Source organism: Heterocephalus glaber, unplaced genomic scaffold, assembly GCF_053883595.1.
Source record: "Heterocephalus glaber isolate CG9 unplaced genomic scaffold, H.glaber_assembly_v1.0 deba00000347, whole genome shotgun sequence".
NCBI classification, from domain to species: Eukaryota; Metazoa; Chordata; class Mammalia; order Rodentia; family Bathyergidae; genus Heterocephalus; species Heterocephalus glaber.
This window is the reverse complement of record NW_028258143.1, coordinates 40,371,337-40,380,398: the sequence shown is the minus strand read 5'-3', so window position 1 is coordinate 40,380,398 and position 9,062 is coordinate 40,371,337. Positions and strand designations below refer to the sequence as shown.

Here is a 9,062-nt window from a genome sequence, read left to right as displayed (position 1 = left end):
AAACTCACTTAACGCTCTTTTGGAGGATGAATCTCTCTGTGCGCTTACTGTCCTAGCCACCCTGCCGTCCACTAGGTCTGAATGTCCTTTTAGAGGGAACTTGATCCTCCTGTTTCACTTTTGGTCTCTCTCCAAAGAAGCGAATGCGCTGGCATAGTTCTGCCATTTGTCAGCCAGAAGTCTGGCTACACATTTGCTCGTCAATCTAAACCTAACCTATTCTCATAGGAGCACATGGGGTTTCATGTAAATCAACCAGACGTTCTGTCATTCACCAGCAATATCTCCATAGTGTTCCACACCCATAGGCCTGCAAGAAATATTTCCCTTTGCCTGTGGAAGAAATATTCAAGTGAATGTGCTTTTTTTCAGGGATGGTGACACCAGAATGTTTTAAATCTGTTCATTACCACAACATGGATAATGGCATTTCTGCCAAAGACTTTTGCAAATGGGTGCAGTAATGCATGTCAGCACTTTCTGAAATTAGAGGTTTCACCCTGAGAGGTAAGTAATATCATGCATGGTTAACAAACGCAAACCCAAATTTTGGACCTGAGTGTTTCTGGTCAGGGTCACTGTCATTTCCAACAGACTCTGTTTTGGAGAGTTCATTAATGTTGTTTCTTCTCTCTTGGGATTTAATATCCAGGTGAGTTTGACTCCAAGGTTTGTAAAAGGGCAGATCTTTATTAACATGCTTTATTGTGATTTTCCTACATTTATATACACACATGGTTTTGTTAGCTGTATTTCAAAAATCTGCTATGGTTTAAGGACAGTATTTCATAGACATACTAGTTTGTTACTTAGTAAAATGTTTTAATAACCAGTTGAATAGTCTCTTGTTAAGATCTTTGTTTCTGATTGTAGTAATTGTTAATATTTTCTAAAAATCAGTGATAAGATTTCAGCCTTCATTAATTCTTTTGGCATTTTCAAGAGACACAAAGGGACTAAGGAACTGAGAATTGAAACAAGAAAAATAAATATCAGTTCTCATTGATATGTGTATAACATCAGGCCAGTTAACATCAGTGTTTCTGTATTGTGCAATGGTTTTTTAATGTAGAGATGATACATGAGAATCACGGAGAGAATGGAGAGGGAGGGACTTCTGATCCAGGTTATCTACAAAGAGCACATTTTATTCCTGTAAGTAGCTGAAATGCCTGGTGTCATTACTATTCACTGTGAGAACTGTAAGTCTGACCACAAGAGCTGTGTTAAAAAAAAAAAATCCAACATCTGTGAAAGGTTATTCATCCAAATAATGTATTCTCTAAAATTAAAGACTCACAGATAGAGCCATATTGTATTGGCTCTCAAAAATGTCTAAAAATGGACAGAATATAGATTCTAGTCAGAGAGAAATCGTTTTCCTTTACTGGATTCTGAACAGGTGCAGCAGATCATAAAGTTTTTTTAATACTTAATTTCAACTACAGAGTCACTTGGTCATAGTATAAATATTAGTGTCTACCTAAGTTACAACTGGGGCCTCAGTAAAACGCAGTAGGGTGCTTTCCTCACAGTTTTCTCTTGGTCCCCAGCAGCCTTTACCTGCTACCTGACTTACGCCCTCTCGTGTTTCTGTGATGAAGTACAGTGTCTAAAGTTCAATTTACAAGCAAAATAATAACTGCAATCTCTCAGTATTTTCCCCAGATACTATGCACTAAAACAAACTTACCACTAGATGTTTTGCCCTGAGCTCTAGGTGGCAGTGAGGATTTTATATCTTAGAGTCTCAAACTTAGTTGAATCTTGTATTCTGATTTCAGATCTCCAAAAGGAGAATTTACTTCTAATCTGATTAGGTTCCTTTTCTGGCTTTAAATCATTGTATTCTAATTTACTTTTATTGTGATATGGAGAAGGGGAAAAGATACTTTAATGAACTAAAGCAGGCATTTCTTTGATATATTTCCCAGGGCTGGAACTTACACTTTGATTCTACTAAGTTACCCAAGAGGTTCAAGGTTTTTTGACTCAAGAAAAAAGCGATTAAATTTTTAATGGCCTTATGGAAACCAGAGGCATATTTGCAATCGCAGAAGCCCTTCATCAAACCAGGAGAAATAGCCACCTGGGAAATGTATTGCTTATGAGCACTTTTTCTTTACGGAGAAGAAAACACTCGCAACACTGTCAGCTGCTATCATGTCCCTTTGAACATCAGCCACGGTGGGTTGTGACAGCTAACTATAGGCCAAGGTCATTTGGGGATCCACCCAGCCCACTCACAGGGATGGCACCAAACTAGCCACCACTTGTGGGTCTGCAGATCCAGCCAGTCCAGCCCAGATTGGTATTTTTGGGTGGAGTTCCTGAAACAAGGCCCCTGATGGTCCTTCATGCTGCTGGCATTCAGGTTTACACTTAAACTATTCTGAACCATTATTTGCTTTCTGCACTGATGACTTCTCTCCTATCTACCTCTTTTGAGACTCCACTGCAGGGTCACAGATTTGTCCAATTGTGATATAAAAATGAATCTTTTGTTTAACCACAGAGTTCACCCACTTGTTCAGATATGTTCCATCAAATTACTTCAAATACGTGAGCAGGCAACCCCAGGCTTACTTAGGCTTCTTCTTTTCTTCGTTTACCCTATAACCTCTCGCCACTGCCAGACCCTGTCACTCAGATCGGCATGGAGCTGTTGCTGTCCTCTCCTCTTCCATGTACACTGTCATTGCTGTTCATCCATTCTGCCCAGGCTGCTGTAATTAACTTCTTAACCGACCTCCTGCCCTCCAAGTCACTGACATTCAAATAGGAGCTATCATACAGGATTATAAATCAGAGTGTTTCTCTCTAAAATGCTATAGCTGGGCATGGTGGCACATGCCTTAGAACCTCAGCATTGGGAGGCTGAAGCAGGAGGATTGGTGTGAGTTCAGTTAGCCTGAACTACAGAGCAAGACCCTGTCTCAATAAACCAAAATGAAATAAAATGTTTCAATGGTTCCCATTACCTATAAGATTTTCAAATTTTAAATTCCCTAATGTCTTAGTCCATTTTATGCTGCTGTGTCAGAATGCCACAGACTGGGTACTTTACAATGAGCAGAAATGTATTGGTTTACAGTTGTGGAGACGGAGGAGTCCACAGTCAAGGGGCCAGAATCTGGTGAGAACCTCCTTGCTGTGTCATCCATGATGGAAGAGCAAGAGAGGGTGAGAGAGAGGCAAAAAGGAACCAAACCTGTCCTTTGATAAGTAAAAGAACTGTAAAGAACCCAACCCTGCAATGATGGCCTTAGGGAGGACACAGCCATTGGGGCTCAATCTCCTCCTAACGGTCCCCCTGCTTAGTATGGTTACAATGGTACAGTGCTAAGTTACACAGGAGAATTCTGGAGGCCACATTCAGGTCACAGCGCACAGACTCATTTTCAACATTACCTGAGGTCTGGAGATTCTGCTCACTCTCATCTCTTACCATTCCCTTCACATCCTCTTTCCACCCTTTCCTCATCACATAAAAGTACCGTATGCTTTGACACAACTAAGTGTTTACTGTTCTCGAAGACCATTATGCCTCTTCGGGCATGTAAATCTGACAAATGATGAGTCACGTTTTTTTCAAGATGCATTTTGAGCATCACTTTTTCTTTTCCTTTTGGAAGCACTGGGAATTGAACGCGTCATTTGCACTAAACTAAATCCCCATACCTACGTCCCTATTTATTAATCTATTTATTTAGAGTCAGGGTCTCACTGAGTTGCCTAGGTTGGGGCTGACCTGGGGGTCTTCCTGCCTCAGCACCCCATAGTGCTGGTCTTATGTGTGTGCACCTCCATGCCCAGTTGATCATTATTTTTTTTGTGGAATTTTCTTGACAGACCACATAGCTTTTACAAATATATACAATCCCTCCATTTATGGTATTCTCTATGCCACTGTACACTTAGTTCTTTCTTATATTACTAAACACACACACACACACACACACACACACATTTTGGACTCTTCCATTTGGCTATGAGACTCTTAATCTTGATTTTTGTCTCACAACATTGAGAACTGTACCTGAACTAAAGTCGTAAATTTTGTTCTATTAATAAAAATATAAATCTCATAAACAAATCAGCCAGTAGAACAGAAAAAGATTTAAATTCAATTCCTGCTTTGACTTATATCTAAACAACATTTAACTGACCAAGTTTCAAGCTAGGTTGTAGTCTGAGCCCACATATCTCCACTTTAGGAAAATTGATATATCTGCCAAAAGATATACTAGATAAGTCTTGAGTATCAGATAAAAAGAGGTAGGAGCAAAGACCGGCTGAGCTGGGGCTTGCTGCCGCATGCAAATGGTCCACACCTGGAAGACTTTGAAAACAAAGGGGCTATTAAAATTGAGAGAAATGCCATATGTGGAATGTTTCTATCTAGACATCTTCCCAAATCTACATGCACCTATAGGTGGGGCTTCTGAGAGGTGACTAGGGAGCTAAGTTCCTGGTGAGTTTGTAGTTGAATGTGACTTGGGTCACTGGGGGAAATGGCCTGGCAGGGTCTCCCTCCCTCCGCCTTGGATTGCTCCCTCTGCTTCCTAACTGCCATGCCCCTCACCACGTCACTTGCCTTGGAACTATCTGTACTCTCTCCACATGTATCCAAATTCCCAACTTGCATGTAGGCTTAACTTGGGAAAGATGACTGAGATTAATAACCAGCACAGTCCCTACCTTTACCTTTCCTGGTAAGTCATTCCCAGCCCTTTTCATCAGAGGCATTCAATAGGCAAAGGGTTGGCTTGGATATGCAGGAATAGGAACCGGGATGGTACCCTTGAACAGGGTGTCCATGGTGCCCTACACAGTCATCATTATCTCAGCATGTACTGCCTTGATAGCAGTGAGCAGAATCTGGCTTTTCATTAGATTTACCAGTATAGTGTTGTGGGTTTTGTTTGTTTTAACAGTGATCATTTTTTAGTTCACAATTTTGTGTGTTGGTGATTTGGACTGGGATCAACTGAGCAGTTCTTCTGTAGGTCTTTTGGGCCAGATGCTTGGTCTAGGCCAGTGGTGACAAACCCAGGGCACGAGTGCCACAGTGGGCTGTCTGTAACATTGAAAGCTCTAAAATGTTCGCCATCACTGTTCTAAGCTGAGCCTCACTCATAGGCCTGATGGTTAGCATTCTCCTCTGTGTGGCCTTTCTAATGGGGGATAATTTGAGTATATTTTCATGGTGGCCCTATGGATCTGGTACAGCAGGAATTGGCAAGCCTTAGTGTCCAAGTGGTTTTCAAGTCCCTACTTGTACTGTGCTGGCTAGTATCTCTATGGTCAAATTAAGATGTCTTATGTACATGTACAGATTCCCCACGATGAATGTAATCATTATGTATTACAAACATGTACTAATAAAAAATGTCAGAAACAAAAAAACCCAGAATAAACTAAAGTTTTAGAAATTGGAAAAAAAAAAGTCACACAGTCAAACCCATAATCCGGGAATGGGGAAATAGACCTCTTAGGAAGTCAGGCAAACTGTGCCATTTTACTGCAGTTACCTCCTCAAGGTCATCTGCATGAAGCCTCCAGGGCACTTTGGAGGATCCCTCTGCTTTCCTTAAGAATCAATACTCATTCCTTGGAGCATTACACTCCATATGAGCTTGACCAGACCGGAGCACGGTGTCCTCTCTGTCCTGATGCTGACATGGAGTAAGCACTTCCTGGCAGCCACATGTAAAAGGCTTAGGCTATGTCTACAACAGACAAACAGGGAAAAACTTTAGCCTTCACTGATGGGCCTCCCATCCACTTGTGGAAAATGGAAGCACAAGAAAAGCCTAAAAAAATCTAAGAGAGAAATCGCAACATGTCCTGTGATGTGTTTTAGTAAGTGTAGTGTTTTAACAATTTGAAGATAACAGTGTATCCTTGGGGCCCCTCATTCTCACAGCAACAGAGCAATGAGATGCATAACCAACAGCTGCCTTCTTCCAATAAGCCTCCCACTTTTAACGGGACACCATCCCTATCACTTCCTAGTAGCACTCCTGTGTCTCTTAACACTGAAACCAGGTGTTGTCTGCCATTTGACTTGATGTTTAACTCATTGTGTAAAAGGACTGAGGAAGATATTCCTATCTCTATAAAAAAAAAAGTGAAAAAGATAAACCAAGGCTCTGACTTTGTGGAGGAAAGAATATTTCTGCATGTGAAATACACAAGGGAAATGTGTTGTGTGGAGGAAGAAAAGCACCTTAAGACACTATTTCAAACAGCTTCATTCATTTACTCATTCATGCTGCTCACCAAGCCCCTAGTCATCTGAATTTTCCCTTCTTGATGAACAAATACCTTATTTTCCGGGCTAACTCTTACATAACTTGTAAGATTTTATTCCTGGCTGCACCCTGCATTTTGGGTGAAGTGAGGAGGGTGTGTCAATAAATACTTGATTGATGAACTGATAGCTTGGATCAAGGTCCTGAGAGAATAAATACCAGGGAAGGGGATCTCCATTTAGATAATATTTTCCCTGAGCCAAATGGCTGATTCCCAACTAATCATTGCATCTTAACCAGTGACAGCTGGAGCTTACTGCTTGCATCCTGCCTTACCATCTTTATTCCTTCTATAAAGGCAGGAAACAGAAGGGCTTTGCACACAGCAGTCACAGATGCTCATCAAAGACAAACCACTGACAGGGAAACTGAATAAGCAAAGGCTTCCTGGTCACAGGCTGGCTTTGGGAAGCCAGGTTCAAGCTCATGCTAAGCAGCACAGTCAGCAGTAGTCTTCCTTCACTCTTTGGGGGCCAGAGGTGGAGTGGTGTCGTCAGTCAGTCCAATCATCTGCCAGGTTGTAGCACTGTTGGTGTTTCATGCCAGTAATTCTGTCTAATAAAAATGGAGCCTGGCTTTTTCCATTCCTTTTAGCAAGATTGCAGTTGTAAATCACCAAGAGTGTCCTGGAGGCTGCTTCAGGTGGGCTGTCGGGAGCAGTCTGGAAGAATCTTCAGGATAATTTAGGATATGAGTTGAGGAGGGAAGGTCAATTTTTCCATTTAGAACCAGAGCACTGTGCCAAACTTGGCTTTGGAAAGATACTTTAAATGTCAGTCTTGGAATTTGAATTTAGAATATGTAAAAAACACCATAACTTATACTTTTACACCTCATCCCACACCACTCTGAGACAGCCCAAGTTCTCATCCCTGACCTCTGAGCATCCTTTAAATTTGGGAGGCAACCTTAGTAATAATCCACTTTGGATTGGTAAAGGTAGTTTTTTTAAATCACCAGAAGAGTTTATTTGGAGCTCTAAGAGGAAAATAGGGTATCATTCAGATCTGAAGGACACTGTGGACAGTAACTGGATTCACAGGGAGAAGTAGGCCCTGGTCCTATTTTTTTTTTTTTTTTTTGTACCGGGAGCGAACTCCCGACTTTGTGCTTTTGAGGCAGCTGAACCACTGAGCTAAATTCCCAGCCCTGGTCCTACATTTTAGTAACAATGTTATTTTAGCTAAGTATCTTGACCTCTCTGGGCCTTTCCTTTTTTTTTTTTCCAAGATTAAAAAGCAAAGTTACTCAGAGAAGCAAATATAGAATAACTTTGTAAATTATTAAGAAGTCTGAATTATAAACTGACCATTTTCTGTTACTATAACAGAATACTGAGGCTAAGTAATTTATAAAGGAAAGATTTTTACATATTTTGGCTTACAGTTCTGAAAGTCCAACAACATGCTGCCAGCATGTATCTGCTTGGCTTCAGCAGGGGCCTCACGTTATTCCTTGCATGTCAGATACCAGAAGGGAAAGCTAGAAAGTGGAAGAGAGGGAGGGAACCAAGGAAGTGACTCACTTAACAACAACTCACTCACATGATAACTACCCCCTCTCTTAGGAACTCCATTAATCCCTTCAAGAGGGTAGAGTCCCCCATGACCTAATTGCCTTTTAAATGAACCATCAACTCTCAACACTGTAACATTGTCAATTGAATGTCAATATGGGTTTGGTCTGGGGCAAACCATATCCAAACCACAGCAGAAATCATGGTGCAGGGAGATGAATGACCAAAGTTACTCAACCGGCAGCTACATGGTGGGGGCTGCAACCTCTGTGTCATGACTCAGCACTGACCTCCATCCCCATTGGCTTTTAGACTCAGTGCTTACATGCTCTGCTCTCAGGTCAGGTTCTCTGAGCTAAGGTCTGGATTGATACAAAACATGAATCAAGTGGAGCACAGAAAGTCAAATCTTCTTCCCAGGCCCTTAATCTGTCTACACAGCAACTCTGATTTTCCTAACCCCTACCAGGTTGGGGATACAAGCAGGATTCAGCAGGCATTCTTCAATGGAAAGAGTCTGTTACAGCAGTCTGCGGCTCCACTGTTTGGGAACAACTATAGGGATGGCAGGGGCTGGGACCTTCCTGCAAGTATCTGCCTTCAGCTCTCCGCTGTGGCCTGGCCCTGTATTCTCAGCACATTTGCCCCGTCCTTAGGCACCCGTGAACCCTTCCTTTCAGGCGGGGTCACTGCTGACTTACTCCAAGGACACCTGCCCCCCACCAGGATTCCTGCTGCAAAATCTCTCCCAAGACCTCCCACTATGTGGACTTAGGAAGAACACGTATCTTTGGGGACAAAACCCAACCCCCTCCTATAAAATCATCATTTTTGGCCCATCCCATACAAGTGTCTTCAAATCAGAAGCCATCGGGAAAGAAATAAGCACCACAAATAATATTGAACTTTGATCACACTATTTGCTTTACTTATTAACATTTGGCAGCCAAAGGAAACAACAGAAGTTCATTACACACTTGAGAAAGGAAAAGAAACTGCTCCCATCCCAGACTTTCTAAGATGTGGAGCCATCGTGTTGAATGGGCACAAGCAAGCTCACACATACTAGTGAACACGTCAGCATGCCCTCACAGCTTCAATCACACTGCAAATATCTAGATGCTCACAATGTGTTCATGAATAAGAATCCTGGTTCTTAGGGAAATTATAATCTACTGGGAAGTGGAGGAGGCCAAGATTTAACAATAAGCATAACAAATAAGTAAAGT

General features: G+C 41.8%; 1 protein-coding gene across 2 annotated transcripts in view; it reads left to right on the top strand.

Annotated features, from left to right (window-relative positions):
• Positions 1–317: 317 nt before the first annotated feature.
• Itgb6 (integrin subunit beta 6) overlaps positions 318–9,062 on the top strand; it is a 149,721-nt gene continuing 140,976 nt past the window's right edge. Inside the window, exon 1 of one of the 2 annotated variants that reach the window (XM_004835884.3) lies at positions 318–507. The gene's annotated coding sequence lies outside the window, so the exon portion shown is untranslated. The remainder of the gene's footprint in view (positions 508–9,062) is intronic. The other variant, XM_021265738.2, reaches the window with a different exon arrangement.